Below are 21,833 nucleotides of genomic sequence, written 5' to 3' on the forward strand. Positions count from 1 at the left end.
ACAGGACTTTGGTTTCATGTGGCTATAGAACAGTTTGGGATTTATGGGCAGCACTCTCATAAGATAAGGAGAAGGTTCCCATTCACCTTGTGTTATTGGTGCAATGAATGCCTGAAGACCTCGATAGGGGGTGTGAAAACATATCTCAGGTTCAGAATTTTGTCGCTTTTATTGTCAGCTTTGGAGAAGCTGGATTCAAAGAGAGTGAAAGACAAATTGCCCTTGCTGTTTTAGGCAACTAGAGGTAGAGGTGAATGACATTTTGGTCTTTGACAATTGTGCCTCGAAGGTAGAGGAGGCCCTAATGGATCTGGTTACAGGGGATTTGCTCTCACAACATCAGTAGAATCAATTCAGAGACTCTATATGGGGAGTGTTCTTAGCACCTTCTCAGGTGGATAAAATGGGAATTTCCTTTGCAGCCCATTACCTTATGGAGGGCAGCAACAGAGGAAGTGAAAGTCTTGAGATGTATTTAGTGTGCTAGATTTGTTCCCCCTGGGGCAGCTAGGTGGCACGGTGGATAGAACACAGGACCTAGAGACACAAAGACTCATCTTCCTGAGTTCAAATCCAGCCTCAGACGCTTACTAGCTGTGTGACCCTGGGCAAGGCACTTAATCCTGTTTGCCTCAGTTTCTTCATCCATAAAAGGAGCTGGAGAAGGAAATCGCAGACTAGTATCTTTGCCACAAAACCCCAAAGGGGATCAGAAAGAGTCGGACACGACTGAACAACAGTTAACAATCTATCCTCCTTCTCCCTATGACCAGCCTGCTTAGGGTACAATTTGATTCTGCCATTTGGGTAAAACCCCACTTGAGAGGCATGGTACGGTGGACAGTATCCTAGATGTGGAGTCGGGAAGACTTCAGTGTGAATCCTTCCTTAGCTAGTTACTTGTTAGGTGACCTTGTGCAAGTCACTCAACTTGTTCATGGCTCAGATTCCCCGTGTGTAGAATGAATAGTTGGGCTTCATCTATAAGTTCCCATATAGCTCCAAGTCTGTGGTCCTTGGGATGGTCTCAGACTTTTGCAGTTGACTTTCCCTGACAGTTCGGCCTGATCATATAGATGTATTAGCGAAGTCTGAGTGGAAGATGGGAGAAGGCCAAGGGCCCATCTATGGCAGCATTGTTAAATTCACCAGAAACTGGGACCATAGGGATCCCTGTGGGTAGCATATTGACTCAGAAAAGCTACATAGTAACATTACCTATGTTCTTCTGTATTTTTATTTATTCTGTTCAGTATTTCCCAGTTACATTTTAATCTAATTCAGGCCACACTGGGGTATTGCTGACAGGACTGTGGGACATTCAATGCCTCTGGTCTGCCCAATAAAGTGTTATAGGGATGCTAGGAACAGAACCACTGTCCCTAGGTGGGAGGAGTATGATGATGCTTTTTCCTATAACAAGCATCTGTTATGGCTTTTAAACATGGCTAGACAGATAATTGATGGGATGTTTAGTAAAAATTGTCTTTGAACATTTGGGAGTGGTGAAAGTTCACTTTTGAAAGCCCCTACTCTCTCTGGTCATTCCTGCACTCATCTGTGTGTTTCCCTACTTCCTACCTTGTCTTTTGGAACTGCTTAAGTTTTGTACCCCGATCTCTGAGACTGTTAGAGTAACTCTCAGAAGATTGAAAACCAGGTTCTCGTGAAGCTTAGGCGGTTCCAAATGCTATACTACAAGGGACCAGAAGCCATACATCCCAAACACTGTGGATCAGAAAGAGGTGGGGTGCCAAATATACAAGAGCCTTCTTGATAACCTGCATCCAGGTTATAATTACAACAAGAAAGCCTCAGTGGTTCCATGGCTGTATTCCAGTTCAGTTCCTATTGGAGGTCTTTTTGGGGAAGACCGCCAAGGGGAAGAGTACTCTTTTTCAGATGGAGTAAAAGACCCCCTGTTTGGGTCTTGGCTGTGGTGGCTAGTCATGTGAAGTGTATCGTGTTATATTTATATATTAAGTTTTGGGAGTGAGCATTTCTTGGCAGTGGTTACTTCTACTTTGGTTCTTATGTCACCAACTGCCTCTTGGACATCTAGAACTGGATGCCTGAAGGCGTCTCTAACTCAAAAATGTCCAAAGCATAATTCATTATATTTCCTCCCAAACCCTTTCTTCTTCTGAACTTCCCTACTATTGTCAAGGTCACCACTATTCTCTCTCTCACCCAGGCTGACAACTTTGGTGTCATCTTCAATTTCTTTCTCATGTTCATATGTCTTTTGCCAAGTCTTGTTTCTAACTTTACGGTATCTCTCTACTATGTCCCCTTATTTCTACTTCTACAGTCACCGCCTTGGTGCAGACTCTTATCACCTCATGTCTGGGCTATTGCATAGCCTTTTAGTTGGGCCTCACCTCCCCAACTCTCTTCACACTCCAACCTTAGCTACCCACATAATTGTCCTAAAGCATGTCTGACCATAGCATCCTCCTCTACTTGAGAAAGTCCAGTGATTCCCGGTTATCTCCAGGGTCAAATAGAAAAATCCTCTGTTTGGTACCACGTATACTCATCCTCTTTTCCAGTCTTCTTACACTTTACTCCTCTTCACACACCTGATGATCTTATAACCCCTGCCTTATTGTTTGTCCCTTGCACATGACACTCCATCTCCTGAGTCTGTACCTTTATAATGGCTTTGCCACATGCCTGGAATGCACTTCCTCCTCCCTTCACCCATGGGCCACTTAAGTCATGATGATAAAAAGAGGAGAGAATGTCCAAGTTTAGAAATTCTACCAGGGAGGGTAGGACTAAGTACAGTATTCTAGTGGGAGACCCTTGTCAGATATGTGGCAAGATGAGAGTCCTGAACACGTGTGCCAAAAAAAACCAAAAGGGGACACTGGAAGAGTAAAGGAAGGTATTTTCAATCTCTCCCTTCACCACCCCAAATTAAAACAAACCTGGCAATGCTTTTCTAAGGGCTGGAACTACCTTGCTCTCATGTGATGAGGGCAAAATTGTATCCCCAAAGTAGCTGAATTGACTTAAGTTCAACTAATGGTTTTAGGAAGAAAAAACCATGTGTTGAGACATTGAAATGGGGGCTGAATGTTACAAATATTCTGGTGGCACCATCAATCGTCTCTTGGCTCATGATAATGCTGTTCACCTTGGATGCTAACGTGCTAATTTATTACCTTGACACCAGATTAGCCCTGTTGAGGCTTTTTTTCAAACATAGAGGGGGAAGACCATTTTCCAACATGCATTTTAAGGATTTATCCGAAACATGATTAATGTTTTGGAATTATCTGTAACTAATTATGCAATTTAGCAGTTTGACTGTCCCATTGGTGTGAAGTCATTGGAACTGTAATAGCACAGCACACATCAGAAGGCTCTGATTTATTATCTGTCACTGATAAGTCTAGATTCACACCATCTGGGATGATTAGAGATTATTTACAGTCCCTGGAGGAAGCTTGGAGATTGTCCTTCATGTGGAAAGAGATTGCACTGGAGACTCTTCAGGCTGGCTTCTTGCCTATCCTAAGCACTACTGCAGATGAGGATGAGAACGTATTTATTCCACATCTTGATAGAATTGCATTCATGAAGGTATAAACAAACATTCTCACCTCTGCCTTCGGGAGGAATCTTTTTAGCCTCTCAGCAATCTACATGCTTAGCTCCTAGACTTGATGTAGAGGTGATTTATAGCTAGTTTCTTTCTTTCCCCCCATGGGCTAATAGGCCTGCCACCCTTCAGGAAGGGAGAACTGACTTTCACAATCTCTACTTAGTGCTGCCGGTGAATGCTGGGGATATGCCTCCATACTGACATGAGTCAGGGCAATTCAACTGGCTTTAAGAAGAGAGAGAGAGAGAGAGGGAGAGAGGGAGAGGGAGAGGGAGAGGGAGAGACAGAGAGAGAGAGAGAGAGAGAGAGAGAGAGAGAGAGAGAGAGAGAGAGAGAGAGAGAGAGAGAGAGGGAGAGAGGGAGAGAGAGAGCAACAGAGCAAGTGCAAGAGAGTGCCAGCCCAGAATACTTGGAGAGAAGCATTTGAGAATTCAGGTGGTATAAATTCAATGTTTATACACAAGGCACACACATCATGTAGGTTGTGTTTACAGAGTTTTCCTAAGGTCTGGACACATGGGAAATGTGGAATTATTCTATCGAGTTCACGTGAGTCTTGCAAAGCACATCAACCTTTGCATCATAAATGATGGAAATCATATTGAAGATGTTATTTGTTAATATTCCAATGAAATAAAATGTTGTTGAAAATTTCATTCATTTCATTTCTTGAAAATATGCATTTTTGCCTATGTGTCCAGTCTTTAGAAACGCCTTGTATAAGAGAAAATAATGATCCTTTTCAAATTCCCTGTGCTTTGCAGGTGAAACTTGCTCACATCCCTCAATTATTATACATCTAAATGTCATTTGGTTTGCTCCTTTGCTTGGACAAAAGAATATTTTGCTTTAATAACACTTGATTAAGGATGAGTATGAACGTGCTCCTAAAAAACTCCATGGATTAAGGAGTTCAGTTCTGACAAGAAGCCCAAACTTAAAAGCTTCTCTCAATCTGATAGACTACAAGTTTCTCAGATGCAGGGATCCTACTCCAACCAACAGTTTTGATTGCACTGCTTAATCACCTAATTTCAAAATGTTCTGCCTTTCCTTCTCACTATGTAGCAGGTAACATATTCTTGGTAAAAACAGTGTGGTGATAAAACATTCTTTGAGGAGAAATGTGGGTTTACTCTGGAGCTCCTTCTCCAGATCTCTTTCCTCTTTCCACCCATATTATATGAAAATTTTTTTGTAGCAGTATGAAGTTGATTAGAAAGAGGAGAGACCAGAGGCAGGTGCCCACTTGGGAGGTTATCATGATAGTTCAAGTGAACAGTGATGAGGGTCTGTATTAGGGTGCACCTTAGCGGGCTCAGCTACCCCTTTCCCTTTGCCCTCACAGCTCTATCACCACAGGTCCTCATATTCACGGCACACACTTACTACGTTTTGCTAAAGCACCGACATTTCTTACTCAACAAGTACAATTGCGCCAAGACTTTAAGGACACCCTGGATTTTCCCCTTCATCTGCTCCTTTTTTTGACCTTTTGATTTCTGTCAGTGATGTTGCCCGTATCAGCCAAAGAGTTTTCCATGTTTGAATCTCCGGTATCGCCTGAGATTCTTCTTTCTCACTTACCTCTTAGAGACAGTTACGAAGGCTTTTCATTTCCAAGTCCATAACATCTCATGCTTTCCTCCCATTCTCTTTAACTCACTGATATCACCGTAGTACATTTCCTCCTTAACACCCACTTTCATGATCAACATAACTAACTAAGAAGCCTTCCTGTCCTTGATCCTTCTCTCCTGAAATACCACTCTTCACACTGATGCTAGAAGAGTCTTATTTAAGCTTCGATTAGGTCATGCACTCCAAGCTTGGCCTAAAGGATAGACCAGAGACTATTCAAGTCAGGAAACATCAAATAGTTACTTGTACATAAGAGACAGCATAGGTTAGTATAAAGAAACCTACATTCGAAATCAGGAAAGCTCCAGTTCTGAATCCCGGGTATGATATGCATTAACTGTGTGACTAGGGGTGAGTCACTTGTTAACCTCAATTTCCTCAACTTTAAAATTGTGTAATAACAGCTGTACTACCCACTTTGGGTTGTTCCAAAGATCAAATGGGATCATGTATAATATATTTTGTAAACCATAAAGTGCTATGTAGCTGATTAGTCATAATTTGAATAATGCTTTTTTATTAATTATTAACATTATCTGGCACTTTGCTAAGAAATTTGAATTAAGGGACAAAAACAAAATAGCCTTTGCCCTCTGGAAACTCATTACACAGCAAGAGAGGGAGATACAATTGGTACTAGGAAGAGAATGATGTGTGTGCTTGTCCTTTGTTTTCAAAGAGGACCATGACATCAGGGAAATGGTGATATGACTGCAGTTGACTTTGATTTGAGTGAGGGAGGGCTGTGCCAGGTCACCAGCCTCACTTTCTCCTCCAGAGCCATCTGGGTCCAGTGGCCGGATATTCATCAGGATGGCTGGAGATGGCCCAGGATGTGATGGGAGAGCCTGGCCCTTCCAGGCTAAGGCCTTTTAATGTACTCACTTAGAGTGAGGTAACACCCATGCAGTGAACAGGCCTCTTTAAGAAGATCATGGTGAAGTGTTCTAGAAATAACTGAGAAAGGAGAGGTCATTTTTTGCTAATAGAATCATGGAAGGCTCTAGGGAAGAGAAGGCACCAGAGGAAACCCTTGAAAATAAATCAAAAATCACTCAGTATTTATTAAGCAGTTACCCTGTGCCAGGCACTGTGCTAAGCACTTGGGATCTAAATATAAAAAAAAAAGGCAATCCTTGACTTTAAATCTGATGAAGGAAGCTGAAAAGGGGTGGGAGAAGGTACCCAATGAGGACATGGTGGAAAAGTCAGAAAAAAATCCCAAAGTAGTACAACTAGGTGAGAAAGAAGGAAATATCTGAATTCCGCCCCCCCCACCTTAAATGGAGATTTTAGAGTTTATAGCCCCACCTCCAATCAGAAGGGCAGAAGGCAATGGTGAGGTTGTCTACCAAGGCTGATGGGATTTCACAGGATAAGGTTTATAAAAATTGGAGATAGAGAGATAGTGCATTCCAAGTATGGAGGACAGTCTATCCTAATGCTTGGAGGTGGGCTGTGGAAAATACAGAGTTCAGTGAACAGCTACAAGTCCAATAGAGCTAGGAGTGAAGGGGAATAATGCAAAATGAGACTGGAAAGGTGGGCTGGAGACAATGAAGAAGGCCTTAAATATTAGGTTAAAAAGCCTGCATTTTCTCCTAGAGGCAAGAGGAAACTGTGGAAGGCTTTTGAGCAGGGGAGTGTCATGATCTGACTCATACCTCCAGAAGGTTATTTTTGCCATTGTATGAAGAGGAGAGACTGGAAGTAGGGATCCCCATGAAAACATTATAATAATAGTCCAGAGGAGGGGCGATGAGGATCTGAATTCATGTGTGGTGGCCGAGTGTCAAGGAGACACATGCAAGAGATGTCAAAGAAGCAGAATCAAGGACCTCTCATTTGATTAGAAGTGAAGGGTGAAGGAGGGAGAGGGAAGTGCCAAAGGTGACTTTGAGATTGCAAACCCAGGTGACAACAGAATTGGGGAAATTGGAAGGAGCAGGTAGATATTTGGAGGAAGAGAATGATGTGAGTTTTGGATGTGTTGAACAATGAGTGTGTATACACATGCACACATGCATACCTACCTTACATATATGTATATACATATATGCATGAAGATGTCCATACCTATATCTGGACACATATATGTCATATTGTTTGTATTGATTATGTATAGTGGTTTATATAAAGTGATTTATATACATACATATGTGTATATGTAAAATTTATATAGCACCTTAATGTTTGCAAAATACTTTGTGTACATGAGGGCTCCCCAAGTCTTAGTGCTATTGTAAACTTTGAGAGCCTTCTGGTGTACACTGTGTATTTCTTTATTTGGTCTTCACAACATCCTTATGAGGTAAGTGCTGTTATCATCTTTCCCACTTTATGGATGAGCTGTGGCTAAGTAAGTGACCGTCTAGGGTCACACAACTACTTAAGTAAGAAGAGTCACAGAAAAGAGCAGCGTCAACAAAGTCGAGGGAGAAGAGACTCTCCAGAGGAGTGATCAGAAGTGTTGAGAGTTGCTCTAAGGATGAGGAAGATGAGGACTGGGGAAAAAAAGACTTTTTTTTAAACCATTTCAGCACAGTGCCGGGGCTGGAAGGCAGGTTGTTTTGAGCAAAGTGTTTGAATCAATGGGTCATATAGTTCTAGCTGGAGAAGTTCTCATATCACATGATTAAGAGGATTTGGGTAAAAAAGTCAAGTCAACAAGCATTTATTAATCATTTACTTTGTGCCAAGCTCCAGACTAAATGTTGGAGATAAAAAAGAGGCAGAAAGAGACCCTGCCCTCAAGGAGCTCACAATCTAAGACAGGAGATGGAGCGCAAACAACTATGCCCAAACAAGATATTACCGGTTGCACCAGAGGCCGTCTAAGAGGAAAGGGACTAGCGTTAAGAGGACTGAGTGAAGGTTTCTGGCAGAAGGTAAGATTTTAGCTGAGATTTGAAGGAAGCCAGGAAATACAGGAGGCAGAGAGGAGGAAGGGGAACGTTCGAGGCATGGAGAACAGGCAGTGAAAATACGCAGAGTTGGGAAATGGAGTGTACTGCTTGAGAAACAGCGAGAAAGCTTGGGTAGGGTTTCTGGAAGGAAGTAAAGTATAAGAAGGCTGGAAAGGTAAGAAGGACCCGGATTGTGGACTTAAGACAATCAGAGGATTTTATATTTGATCTTGGAGGTGATAAGGCACCACAGGGATTGACTAAAAAGTGAGCGGGGGAGGTGACATGTTTAGATCTATGGTTAAGGGTTTTATCACTTTGATCACTGGACAGAGAATGGATGGGAGAGGAGAAAGACTTGAGGCAGGGAGACCAACCAATAGACTATTTCAGATAGTTCAGGCATGAGCTGATGAGGGTACCAGGGTAGTGGCAGCGTCAGAGGGGAGAAGAGGCACATAGGAGAGAGATGAAGATAGAATTGGATTTTGACCAATTGGATGTGGGGCGGAGAGGGGATAGAAGGTAAAGCTTCTTAAATGACCTTGTTATTAGGCAACCTCCTTTCCAGCTCTGATAGCAGTTTGCTGCCTGACCTTGGACAAATCACTTCATCTCTGTGAGACTAAGCTTCCTTCTTTATAAAATGAAAGTTTAACCTTGATGGTCTTGAAGGCCCCTTTCAGTTCTGAAATTCTGAGAATTAAAATTTTTCTAGAATTGCAAAACTCCCCCAGTGGAGATGGAATGCTATGAGCGAATTTTGCACCATACCTCACATCATAAAAGGGTAGGAAACTTATTCATCAGATAGAGATGAATTAGCTTCTGTAGCCTGGTATCTCATCATTGTAAACCAGTGCACTTAGAATCAAGGCTACATATGGAAAAATGAACTTCTTGTCAAAGTGACATTTAATATTCATTGTGATAAAAATATGATTTCATGATTAAGAATTTAGAATTTGCATCAAAATCCTATAAACCCAATGCCAAATCATGTAAAATAAATGATTGCAGAAAAAGGACAAATTGCATGGTAATTTTTTCCCTAAATATGAATAAGTATGGTTTATTATAAAAGTCAAATTTAATTAATTTACTTCATCTCACTAAATTTGAACACAGTTATATGAGTCTAAAATACTGGGTGGTGAGGAAGAGGACTCAGTGAGTGCAGACCCTTCTCTTTGTTTTTAAATAACGTAGATTCAATTTATTTATTCTAATTCCTTGTTTTATTTTATTTTAACTTATGGAATAAAACAAGAATTTCCACAACAAAGTATAATTAAGAACATGATTGCAGATGAAACTGCAAATCTATCAAGTACAACTTGTTATTCCTTTTAGTATATAATAAAGTTGCATAAATTTCTAATTTTTTTTGCCTCCTCCCTCCACCCTGGAGATGGTTACCATTAGAAACAAATAGGTAATGTGTAAAGTTATTCTATCCATATTTCTATTATGTACATATTCTACACATATTTCTATAATATTTGACTATTACAAATAGCAAAATTAACTATAAAGGACATATGAAGAAAGATAACTATTTGTATTCACAGACCACTTTTTCTAAGGAATTTGACAACAAGGTTTTATCTTGCCATTATTTACAAAAGTTCCGCTTCTATCTTTATGAACTCTGAAACTCCTTCCCCTTTGTCTTACACCACATGTACTAGATCCATTCCCGTCCTGTCCCACCAAGCAGATTGCATCCTCCATCATTCCCCAAACCACCCTCAGTCCCTGCCACTTTCACTTCTCTCTATCAACCAGCTTCTTCTCAAACATGTCCAAGTATCCTCTATTCTTAAAAAAATCTTTCTGTAGATTCTTTCTCAAGCTATCCCTCTGTATTTCTCCTCCTGTTCTCAACTGAATTCTTTGAAAAAGTTGTCATTTAACATTTCCACTTTTTCTCTTCTCACTAAATCCTAAAGCCTTTGCAGTCTAGCTTTCCACCTCATCACTCAACTGAAACTGCCCTTTCAAAAGTTTTTAGTGATCTCTTAATAGTCATACCTGATGGTCTTTTCTCAGTCCTTAGCCTTCTGGACCTATCAGTTGCCTTTGATAATGCTATGAATCACTCTTCCTGGGTACTCTCCTCTTTGTGGGTTTTTTTTGGTGATACCACTGTCTTCTGCTTTACCTCCTACCAGTATAACCGCTCATCATCCATAGCACGCCTCCTAACAGTGGTTGCTCCCCAAGGTTCTCTCCAGGGCCCTTGTCTCTTCTCTCTCCATATTCTTTCTCTTGGTAACGTCATCAGTTCCCATGTGTTTAAACATCATCTCTGCACAAATACCTTGCATATCCAGGTCTAATCATTTCCCCAAGCTTGAGTTTACTGCCTTATAGAACATTTCAAACTGGTTGTTCCAGAGACATCTTAAACTCATTATGTACCAAACAGAATTCATTATCTTTTCTTCTAAACTCTACCTTCTTCCAAGTTTCCCTATTTCTATTGAAGGCATCACAATCCTTCCTACATCTCAGGGTCATAATCTTGGCACTATTCTATTCTTCTCACTCTCCCTCATCCCACATAACCAATTATCAAATCTGGCTTTTTCTACCTGCAGAAGATTTTTCACATTGGTCGGTCAATAAACATTTATTAAGGACCTACTATGTCCTAGGTAAAGACAGATAGGTGGCTCAGGGGATAAAATGCTGGTTCTGGAGTCAGGAAGACCTGAGTTCAAATCCATACTTGGACATTTACTATCTATGTGACCTTGGACAAGTCACTTAACTTGTCTGCCTTAATCCGCAGGAGAAGAAAATGGCAAACCACTCCAGTATCTTTGCCAAGAAAACCTTATGGACAGTGTTATCATGCCGTGGTCTATGGGGTCATGAAGAGTTGGACATGAAAGAAAAACATGTGCCTGGTACTGTGCTAATTGTAGGAGATGAAAAGAGATTCCTTATCCTCAAAGAGTTCACTGTCTAATGAGGGAGACAATATACAAATAACTATGTAAAAACAAGCCACATAGAGTTCAAATGGGAAATAATTAACAGAGGAAGGTCCTCTTTTCTCCACTCATTACAGTTGTCTTAGTGCAGGCTCACACCACCTTGAGCCTAGATTATTGTAACAGCCTCCGATGGGTTCCATATTTCTACCATCCTTAAAAAGCCCTCACTAATTGCTACCATTCCCATTAGCTATAAGCTCGTCGTAGCCTTGTGCTCTCCTACTTTTCCATTCTTTTTTATACATTACTCCCCTTCACAAACTCTATAGCCTCTTACATATGCCCTTCTCTTCTCAGCTAGACTCCTTGAAAAAGCCATCTACACTTGAGTGTCCCCAATTCCATTTCTCTCATTTTCTTCAAACACTTTTCAGTCTGGCTCCTGAGCTCAGCAGTCACCTCCAACGGCTCTCTCCAGAGTGAGGACCTCTTGTTTCCTGAATTTTACTCCCCTTTCTCAATACTCATCTTCTACACAGCGTCTGGCTCTGTTGGTCACCTTCTCCTGGATAGTCTTGCCTCTTTGGGTTATTCATTTTTATTTATCCTCTTGCCTCTCTGACTATTCCTTCTTAACCATAGTGCCCATTAACTGGGTGTGCCCAAAAGTTCTACCCTGGCCCGTCTTCCTTCCTTTCTTTATACTGTCTTGCTTGATTAATTCATTAGGAAGGAAACAAGCATCTATTAAATGCTTGCTGTATGCTGGGTGCTGCATTAAGTGCTTTACAAATACTATCTCATTTGATCCTCAGGACACCCTGGGAGGTGAGGACATCAAGGCAAACAGAGGTTAAGTGACTTGTCCAGGGTCACACAGGTAGTTATTGTCTGAAGCCAGATTTGAATGCTAATATTTCTGACTCTAGGCCCGGTGTTCTATCCCCTGAGCCACCTAGATGCTTATTGGTTCCCATGGGCTCAATTACTATGTCTATGCTAATGATTCTTAGATCCATGTATTGAGCTGTAGCTTCCCATCACCCTGCCTATGAGACTTTTTGAACTAGGAGTCCTACAGACATCTCTAACTTAATATGACTGATAGAAAACTGATTATCATTCTTTCTGAATTTATCCCTCCTTTGAATTCACCTACTACTGTAAGGGCCACCACTATCTATATATATAATAAATTAGAAAAAAAGCAAGAGAGAAGGCATCAGAATTCAAATGGATCAGGAAAGGATTCCTGTAGGAGGTAGGTTTTAATTGTGACTTGAAAGAAGACAGGGAAACTAGCAGGTAGAAATGAGAAAAGAAAGCATTCCATACGTAGGGGACAGCCAGTAAAAATGGCTATAGTCAGAAATGAATTGTCTTGTTCAAGGAACCGCAAGGAAACCATTGTCACTGAATTGAAAAGTGTGTGGCGGTGTGTATATAGAGGTGTAAGGTATGAGAAGACTGGGGAGATGTGTGGGGTGTCAGGAAGACTTTGATTGCCAAACAGAGGATTTTTAAAATCCTGATGCTGAAGATAATTGGGAGCCTCTGGAATTAATGGGCCCCACATGATCAGACCTGAACTTAGGAACCAATAAGCATCTAGGCGGCTCAATGGATAGAGCACCGGGCCTAGAGTCAGAAATATTAGCATTCAAATCTGGCTTCAGACAATAACTACCTGTGTGACCCTGGACAACTCACTTAACCTCTGTTTGCCTTGATTTCCTCAAATGTAAGATGCTAATAATAATAGCACCTGCCTGACAGATGAGTGGAGAATGAACTGGAGTAGGGAAAGACTTGAGGCAGAGAGAGCAGCCAGCAGCCTGTTGTAGCTGCTCCGGTTCAAGGGCCTACAACAGGAGGAGAAAGCATTCTCTTTATCCCTAAACCACACCTCTTCCAAACCTCCCCATTTCTGTATAAAAGACTGCCGTACTTCTGTTCATCTGGATTTACAACTTGGTGTCATTGTTGGATCCTCACTCTCCCTCATTTCATAAATGTAATCAGTTGCTCAATCTTGCCATTTCTACCTCCACCAGACCTCTAATGTTCATGGTCTTCTCTCCACTCTTATAGTCAGCCGCCTCTTTCAAACTGTTATCAACTCTCACTTGAACTGGTGCAGTGGCATCCTAATTGAGTTTCCCAGCTCAAGTCTCTCTTTAATTCACCTTCCATACTTCTAAAGTGATTTTCGTAGATCACAGATCACATCATGTCACACCTCTTCTGAATAAACTCCAGTGACTCCTTATGGTCTCCAGGATCAAGTATAAATGTCTTTGCTTGGCATTTAAATCTCTTCAGAGCCTGCCATCAACCTTTTCAGCTTTATATTTTCTATATCATACTTCATGTTATTATATTATATTTTCTATATTATACTTCATTTATATTTTATATATTATACTTTATATTATTATATTGTATTTTATATGTTGTACTTTATATTATATTACATTTCATATATTATACTTTATATTATTATTTCATATAGTAAACTTTATATTATTATATTTTATAGATTACTTTATTTATATTATTATATTATATTTCATATATTTTACTTTATATTGTATTTCATATATTATACTTTATTTATATTATATATTACTTTATATTATTATATTATATTTCATATATTCTACTTTATATTATATTACATTTCATATATTATACTTTATATTATATTACATTTCACATATTATACTTCATATTATTATTTCATATAGTAAACTGTATTTATATTATTATATTTTATATATTATTTTATTTATATTATTATATTATAGTTCATATATTATACTTCATGTTATATTTCATATATTATGATTTATTTATGTTATTATATATTATTTTATTTATATTATTATATTATATTTCATTATATTTAATATATTATGCTTTATGTTATATTATATTTCATATATTATACTTTATTTATATTATTATATTTCATATATTATACTTTATATTACATTTAATATATTATAATGTATTTATATTATTATATTTAATATATTATGCTTTATGTTATATTATATTTCATATATTATACTTTATATTATTATTTCATATAGTATACTTTATATTATATTTTATGGATTACTTTATTTATATTATTATATTATAGTTCATATATTATACTTTATGTTATATTTCATATATTATAATTTATTTACATTATTATATATTATTTTATTTATATTATTATATTATAGTTCATATATTATACTTTATGTTAGATTTCATATATTATAATTTATTTACATTATTATATTATTTTATTTATATTATTATATTTCATTATATTTAATATATTATGCTTTATGTTATATTATATTTCATATATTATACTTTATATTATTATATTTAATATATTATACTTTATGTTATATTTCATATATTATAATTTATTGATATTATTATATATTATTTTATTTATATTATTATATTATATTTCATTATATTTAATATTATGCTTTATATTATATTTCATATATTATACTTTATATTATTATATTTCCTATATCATACTTTATTTATATTATTCTATTTCATATATTGTACTTTATATTATTGTATTTTATACATTATACTTTATTTTTATTAATATATTGTATTTTATATATTATACTTTATCTCCCTTCCTGATTTCCATCGTCCAGTGCAAGGGTCCATCTCTGTGCTCTTGTGCCAGTCGTCTCTTGTACCTCTAATTCACTCCCTCATCACATATTTCTCTCGGAATTCCTTGGCTCCTTTAAGATTCAGCTCAAGTGTTACCTTAGTCATGAGTTCTTTCATGACACTCCTAGCTCTTAGTGCTTTCCTCTCAAGTTAGGAAGATCTGAGTTTCAATATGGCCTCAGATACTTCCCAGCTATGTGACCCTAGGTATGTCACTTAACCTCTGTCTGCCTCAGTTTTCTCATCTGTAAAATGGAGATGATAACATATACCTCTTGGGGTTGTAAAGATAAAATGAAATAATATTTGTGAAGCTTAAATAATAAAAGATAAAAGGTGCAGATAATGTTTATAAGGCTTTGTAAACCCTAAAGTATCATATACATTCAAGTTACTATTATCACCATCTCCATCATCATCATTAGCTCTGAACTTAGAGTTTTGGTACCTATATACCTGAGTTTGCATATCATATCTTCCACTTGCTACCTATCTGACTTTGGGAACATCAAAGGGTCTCAGTTGCTTCATCTGTAAGATGAGAATTGGACTAGATGACTATTAAAGTCCCTTCCAGACCTCCATCTGTGGCCTGATTCCATATTTAAAGGAAATGCAAGCTAAGGGGGAAAGGCAGGAAGCTTGGTTTTTAACATGTTGAATTTAAAGTACTGACAGGAGAACTCGGCGGAGAGATCCTGAATTATTTTGTTGATGTTGTTCAGTCTTTTTTAGTCACGTCTGACTCTCTGTGATCCCATTGGAGGTTTTCTTGACAAAGATACTGGAGCGTTTGCCATTTCCTTCGCCAGCACGTTTTACAGATGAGGAAACTGAGGCAAGCAGCATTAAATGACTCGCTCAGGGTCATATAACTACAAGTCCGAGGCCAAATTTAAACTCAAGAAGATGAGTTTTCCTGCTTTTGGGTTCGGCACTTTTAGCAAAATGCATCTCTCCCGTTCTCGGGCTATCCTTCCCCTTGCTGCCAAAAGTCACATGAGCATTCCTTGAATTACGTAGTTATTTGATTAAGCCCACATAGTAAAGGTCATGGAGAACAAGGTTGCTGCAGATGCATCCTCTGAATCCGACTTCTCATCTGGACAGAAGAATCCTATTTATTGTTGCATCATCTTTTCCCAATTCATGCAGGCATCATTCCTTCGCTTTCTGCACTTCCTCTCTGTTCTCCCCAAATATTATTCCATCTTCAGATCAGCCTTTGTTGCTGTTGCCGTTTTGGTCTAGACTTGTACCTCCATCAATTTAGGAAGTTCCTATTGTAAGCAAGTTTTCTCCTTTACCAAGAAGACTGACAGCCGTCCTGCAGCTTATGCTCTTAGATATAGTTATGACATCATTAGCGTACATTAACCTAGCTCTTTACCTTGTTGGACAAAATAATCAGAGACTCTTCAGTCTCTTCTTCTGTTCATGGCTATTGCTTATGTTATCTGTTCAATCAGCCACAGTGAGTGTATACTTCCTTGAGATAATGTGCTTCTAATGGTACAATCTCAAAGCTAATAAAATTGTTGCAAGTGCCACTGGGGAGCCATCTATCTACTTTATGCCCTTGAATCTGAACCATCCCCTGCCCAGTCCTTCCTTATCCCAGTCCTTAGTCACTCAAAACCCTTAGTCATTCTATACCTTTAGTTCAAGAGAGAAGTCAGGAATGGAGATACAGATTTGGGGACATTTGTGTAGAAGGGTGGAAACCATAGGAGTTAATGAGGTTACCATAGGAGAGTTTGTACAGAGAGAAGAGATTCAAGGCCAGAATATTAGCTAAAGCCCACATTAAGGGACTGAGAAAAGCATAAAAAGTTAATGAGGAAGATAAGGAGTGATCAGCAAGCTGAGAGGAGAATCATGAGAACATGGTATCCAAGCAAGGAAAGGGTTAATAATTTCAAAAAGTTCAAGGGGGATGAAGACCGAGAAAGAGCCATTGCATTGGGTAATTAGGAGGTCGTGGGTGACCTTTGGGACAGTAATTTCAGTACAAGAATGGTGACAGAAATGGTATAATAATTTGGTAATTTGATTAAAAGTAGATTAAATAGTTTTTTAGGCAAGGAAGATTTTTAGAAGTATTATTTTCTGGACTAGTAAAGGGAGTTTTCTTCCCGTGATAACTATACTGAGATAAACACAAACGTTAGCCAAGAACCATTACATCTAATTAGATCTTCTTATTTAGAATAACTCAAGTTTATTTCCCACTTGTTAAATAAGGTCTTGAGTACATAGGAGCCAAATGGGGCAGCCAGGCTGTCAGATCTGATCTTTCAGGATGCCTTTAGAAGGGTCCATTTCAAGAGCATTAATTATGATAAAGCCAATTCACATTATAGATTCCAAGCATGAAAGTGCTTTACAAATTCAATAATTAATTTACTAAAATGGATCTCTTCTCTAGGATGGATGAATAATTGGCGACTCAGATCATTGCGGTGAAACTAAGGTGACATTTTTGGTAAGGTATTTTTCTTTTTTTTTTTTAAGAAGGTGTTATTAATGATAAGAAAATGTACTGTGTGAGAAGTGAACTCTCAGGATGCCAGGCCTAGCTTATGCAGGGGACCCAGAACCACTTCAGGTTAGACACTAAAGTATATGCAGCAGTGCCCCGGGCAAATAAAGTCTTCTCTCCATATGACTCTAATTGTACAGCCAGAGAAGGATAATGGAGATGGCTCTGACAGTTTTTTTCCAATTTTACTAGATTAGCCTGAGGATCAAGACCTCTTCCTATAAAATCATGAAGTAAATGGAAGTGGCCTTCAATGCTTTTCTTCTTTCTACTTTTGGGTAGCCCCAGGTTGCCTTCTTGATTTGCCTTCCCCTGTGTTCTCAGTACTCTCTGTTTCTCACTGGTTACCACGGCTCTTCACTAGATCTGCACAGTCTCATTTTCTTGAAAGACTGTAGGGTACAGGAAATAGAGTAGTAGGTTTGAATTTAGGAAGACCTGAGTTTGAATTCTGCCTCAGAAGCTTACTAGTCATGTAACTTTGGAAGAATTACCACAACCTTTCTGAGCTTCAATTTCCTCACCTATAAAATGAGGGAGTTGAACTCAATGATCTCTAAAGTCCCTTCTAGTTTTCTGTCTATGGTCTATTCTTTTAGCACTTCCAGTCCTAGTTCTTCATTAACTCTTCACCATTTGTATTGTCCGGTGTCCTCTCTAGCTCATTCTCTCAACTGATTCTCATTCATTCATTCATCCACTCACTCACTCCAAAAACATTTATTCAGTACCTACGAAGTATCTGCTATAAGAACCTTGATAGAATTATTTCTACTAAAGTCTTAAGAGGTAACGGGTAAATCTGAGGGTTGTTTTTCAATTTTCTTCCTTCTTAGCCTCTTTGCAACATTTGGCATTACTGACCACCTTGTGGATAGTCCTCTCATCTTCTTGGGATTTCATGACACTGATCATGTCCCAAATTGGACTTTGCATGTTCTCTATCATATCATTTCTCTTCCAACTTCCATGTTCCTATTCTAGTCACTGCATATAAAACCTTGGATTCATATTTGACTTTACATTTTCCTTTACCCTCCAAACTCAATTAATTACCAAACCTCATCAAGTCTATCTCCAAAATATATCCCCTATCTGTCTTTCTCTCACCACTCACTCAGCTACCACCCTTGTTCAGTGTTTCCCTATTATTTCTTGGATGACATGAAAACTCCTCGGCTTTCTAGGCTTATTCTAGGCTCATTTCTAGGCTTATTTCCCATTACTCCTTTTCAAGCAATCTCTTTTTCTAACTGAATTGGTCCACTTGCCATTCCCCTAAATTGGCATATTGTGTCCTGCCTCAGAGCCTTACTTTATTCTCTCCTCACCTTTACCTCTAAGAATTCTTGGCCTCCTTCAAGGCTTAGCTCATGTGTAGTTTTCCATGGGGAGCTTTTGGGCTTTTTTTTCCTATTTGTATACTCAGAATAGAGTGTAAGATCCTGGGGGACAAGGATTTTCTTTTTTATAAAAGTATCATCTCCAAATACTGTACAGGGTGTCCCTAAAATCTGGATGCATAGGAAAATGCATATTTTGAAATATTTGGAATATTAACAGACCTAGCCCCCTTGATTTCTTTTTCTGGGGTATGCTGAAGGAGAAGGTGTACTCAATGAAAATCACAGATGCAACATACTTGATTGAAAGCATAGAGAATGTACTAAAATTGATGGCAACGTGGAGTTATTGCATCGAGTTCACGTGAATCTTGCAAAGTGCGTCAACCTTTGCATCACAAATGATGAAATTATATTGAAGATGTTATTTGTTAATATTCCAGTTAAATAAAATGTTGAAAATTGCGTTCATTTCATTTCTTGAAAATATGCACTTTTGCCTATGTGTCCAGACTTTAGGAACAGCCTGTATTATATAGAATATAATACCTGCTTCCTATGACCAGTGTAATTTTATGCTATCCTTTGCCTTGGCTTGCCGTCCTGGAAGAAGAGACTTGAATGCTGATTTTCAGAACTGACAGCTCTGCGAATGTCACAGAAGAGGGCTTCTGCGCAGTTTGCTTTAAAGAAATTGAACGTTTCTTAGCCACACTTGACAGTAGCTAAAGTTAACAGATTCTGAGTCTCAGAGTATAAACCATTAGAACCACCTCAGCTATTTTCCAAATGAAAGCAACAACCTTAACTAGAATTAATCCGCATTTGCTTTTCTGAGACGCATTGCATGTAAACATTGTGATGACAGTTCACTATGTAATGTTATTAGTCCCTGAATTAGGCTAATTCATCCTTGGCTCCCTGCTAGTCTTAGCATTGCCTATAAATGCTGAGCTGACATCAAATCTGAGAATATTGTCGAGCTATTCTCCCTTGTAATTAAAACAAAGTTTAACGGGAAATGGGAAATGGTTTTAGGAGGTATTTTCCCCCTCAATAATGGGCGAAATGTCCTTTATTTACAGAGCTAATGCCACTGACCCACTATCAGGAAGGCCTGTGTTTGGAATGTTTGTTCTTTCCAGTGACGAGATGTATTTGCACAGATCTATTCCAGCACTTTCTGCTCAGGCCACTCCACACCCTGCTTGTGATCTTGGATAAGCATTTGAAAGGCCTCACGTTCTGAGGCCTTGGGACAGAGTAAGGCCCTGGCCCCTATGGAGATTGATACTGTGGCCTTGGCCTCATCGACACTTTCATTTATAGAAGATACAGTGGTTAGAGTGATGGGCCTAGAGTCAGGAAGGCCTGAATTCGTGTCTGGCCTCAGATATTTACTAGATGTGCGGGTCGTGCTACCTTTTTATGCCTCAGTTTTCTTATCTGTAAAAGGAGGATAGTAACGGCACTTACCTTCCAAGGCTGTTGTGAGGAACAAGTCAGATAATATTGATAAATGGTCTGGCACGTAGGAAGAACTACATAAATGTTATCATCATTACTGAAACTTTGACCAACGTCTTTCCGATTCTGACTGGCACATAGGAAGTGTTATATGAATATTACTTATTACTAATTAATCATCTCAGTTAATGAGCTGCAGAGAGGTTTTTCTAAGTAAAGTCTTAACATTTCATCCACTAAAACCGAATTAAGAAGTGCAGCTTGGAACTGCGTGAACTAGTTGAAGATGTGGCTTAAAAACAAAGTTTTTTATACAAAATTCTCCCCCTTTCCTTTTCTCCACCCATGGCCTGAAAGTTTTTAATAGGCTCTTTACTCAGCTACCAAGGCCACCCACCTTTAGCTTTCCTAGTCACACTGATCTTTCCTCATGCTCCCCTCGCATCATAAGGAGAAAAAGTGCCCACCTGTTATGGGACTTGGTAGCGTCAGTTCCCCCAACGTGTGGGCTACTAAAATTCCCAACCGCCTCCCATCTTACTTCTGCTATAAGCTAGGCACTCGGGAATGTGCTGTTATGGGATTTTGGTTTTCCATGCCTAATTTATTTTTGGGCTCCATTCTACCTTTCCAATCTGTGCATTTGCAGGTTTGAATTCTCACCAGCAACCTGAGGCATAAGTGTATCCTTTTAAGGTTTCTTTTTTTTTAAGGGAAGCTCAAGTCACCTCCTTGCATCTATATTAATCTATGTTGGTGTGGCTGACATTACCTTTGAATTTGACACGTATTCATTAAATGCCTGGTGATTATGAATACATGTTTAGACTGATTTCCCTGTAGCAAGGAAAGGCCCTGAGACCTGACCACGTGAACTCTTAGAATTGTAGCCCAAACATGAAGTGTGAGTTCCCTTCGTTTGATCTGGAAAAGAAAGGGAAAGAGTCAGACAGAGAAACAGAGACAAAGAGACAGAGGTAGAACAGTCTATCTGGCTTGTCTAGATTGGTTTAGATGATTGGGTGTGATTCTCCTGGTATTTAACTGGGGGTACTTAACTTAAATATCATTTCATTTGGTCTTCATGACAGCCACGGGAGGTAGGTAATAATTGCCCTCATGTGTCTACATAAAAAATAAAACCTTTTGGGTTTTTATTTTTCATTAATAAGTTATAGTGATAATTCTTATTTTCAATAGCAAAAAAAAATTAAAAAGCAACCCCAAACCATTGACCGTATTACTCTGGGCCTTTCTCCTGGGCTATTGAATAAACAATCTGGTGGGGGCCTATAAGCCTACATTCTTCTGAGTCAAGTAACCTTAGGCAAGTTCACTCCTATTATCGCACCTTTTCTTTTGAAGCTATCTGTCCATGCTGATGGAGAGAGTGGAGGTGTTTATTTACTAAGGGAAAATCCTGTCCCTCTGCTGACTAAAGGAGACATTTGGAAAGAGCAAACCTGTCTTCCAAAGGTGGGGGCCATACAAAAGAAAAGCCCTTCATGTGTATAGCCAGACTTTTCCAAACTCATCCATTGGGATGAACACATACCTGCAGATTTATGTTGTTCAGTCATGTCTGACTCTTCATGGCTCTCTGGACTATACTGTCCATGGGATTTTCTTGGGAAAAGATACTGGTGTGGTTTACCATTTCCTTCTCCAATG

At 38.8% G+C, this 21,833-nt stretch overlaps 1 long non-coding RNA gene across 2 annotated transcripts in view; it reads left to right on the forward strand.

Annotated features, from left to right (window-relative positions):
• The first annotated feature begins 8,020 nt into the window (after nucleotides 1-8,020).
• LOC118838016 overlaps nucleotides 8,021-21,833 on the forward strand; it is a 92,191-nt gene continuing 78,378 nt past the window's right edge. For both annotated transcript variants that reach the window (XR_005009586.1, XR_005009585.1), the window contains exons 1-2: nucleotides 8,021-8,142; nucleotides 17,239-17,295. This is a non-coding gene — a long non-coding RNA (uncharacterized LOC118838016). The remainder of the gene's footprint in view (nucleotides 8,143-17,238; nucleotides 17,296-21,833) is intronic.

The sequence above is a fragment of the Trichosurus vulpecula genome, chromosome 2 (assembly GCF_011100635.1).
Source record: "Trichosurus vulpecula isolate mTriVul1 chromosome 2, mTriVul1.pri, whole genome shotgun sequence".
NCBI classification, from domain to species: domain Eukaryota; kingdom Metazoa; phylum Chordata; class Mammalia; order Diprotodontia; family Phalangeridae; genus Trichosurus; species Trichosurus vulpecula.